Here is a 1280-nt window from a genome sequence, read left to right as displayed (position 1 = left end):
ACAACAACAACAACAACAACAACAACAACAACAACAACAACAACAACGACCTTTCGCTTGAAGCGCACCGACTGCTCCCACAGTCGCAGCCATTTGCGGGCACCGGCTTATCGCTATTAGAACGTGGTTCAGTGGTTATCTTCCTTCCGGAAGCATTGCTTGTTGGACATCTAACTGGCTTGCCACGACCACTTCCTTGTGATGATGTCCTCTTTTCGCTTCCGTTGCTGGTGGAATCTTCGGATCATCCTCTAATAGCAACCGTCTGCTGCAGTTCTGGTTGTCGTAACCAACCCTAACGCAACCGATTTGTCAGGATCATAGCCCGAAGGTCAATCTTCATGCATTGGCTAATTAGGAGGTCCACCCCGATTACGAGTTTATCCACAATGTTCATCACACTTGTGGTACGAGGCCACATCCCCAATTTTTACCTCAATGGTACTTCTCCTATCACTTGGGTGCGCTCACAAGTTCCAGTCGGCAACTTTGCTCCAGGTAGTGGTCTCACATATCAAGTGGCCAAATCAGGTCGAATAATGGTATGTGACGCTCCAATATCCACAGTCAGCACTGGATCTTGGCCATTCAGACTTACACCAACATTGCGGTTTCTCGCTTTCCGCTCAATTTGTGAGATGAACTTGCGACCCCCAAATTTATTTTTTTTAATGTCGTAATAAATTCATTTCATTATATCCATTTATTGAAGATTAAAGAATTTGTAAATATTTTTTCTATCCATAGCATTGTGTGATTAGAATACCATGGGCCAATTTACGCCAAAACTACATTGGCCCAGCGAAGCACAAGTTTAAACGATAATTTCGCAAAGTACAATTAAACGTCAAATTTTAAAAAATAAAAATGTGTTACGATTCAAATGGCTATATGATATAAAGTATTACTTAGCGATCATTTTTTTGTGGCTCGCAACAATAACTGTTGTATTTAACATTAAATTTTACTCTGGTATGTGATTATGTGATAAACGTGTAAACATAGCACTTTCTCTTTTTTTTAACGGCGCCTTACGTTTGTCCATTCTCCATCTTCACCACTTTTGTTCTCTGGAACAAAGAGATGAGAATTCAAGCCAACAAAAGCAAAATTTAGATTCCTACCTTTTTCCTGGGGTTCACGCTTTGGAGCACTTTTCTCCTTATCTTCGCGAGGGGCGGGACGTTCTGTTCTCCAATTTCCGGAATCTTTAGTGGCACCACCAACACCACGATCACGACGATCGCGATCTCCACGATCATCACGACGATCGCGATCTC

The 1280-nt window shown here is 42.2% G+C and overlaps 1 long non-coding RNA gene across 1 annotated transcript; it reads right to left on the bottom strand.

Moving 5' to 3' along the window:
• Positions 1–872: 872 nt before the first annotated feature.
• On the bottom strand, positions 873–1274 carry LOC118732795. The gene is made up of 2 exons (XR_004992188.1): positions 1125–1274; positions 873–1070 (listed from the first exon to the last, which is right to left on the bottom strand). It is a non-coding gene; the product is annotated as an uncharacterized LOC118732795 (long non-coding RNA).
• Between the last annotated feature and the right edge of the window lie 6 nt (positions 1275–1280).

This window comes from Rhagoletis pomonella, unplaced genomic scaffold, assembly GCF_013731165.1.
Source record: "Rhagoletis pomonella isolate Grant_MI unplaced genomic scaffold, Rhpom_1.0 Rhpom_scaffold_28507, whole genome shotgun sequence".
NCBI lineage: Eukaryota > Metazoa > Arthropoda > Insecta > Diptera > Tephritidae > Rhagoletis > Rhagoletis pomonella.
Note: the sequence above shows the minus strand (reverse complement) of the source record. Positions and strands in the feature narration are given on the sequence as shown.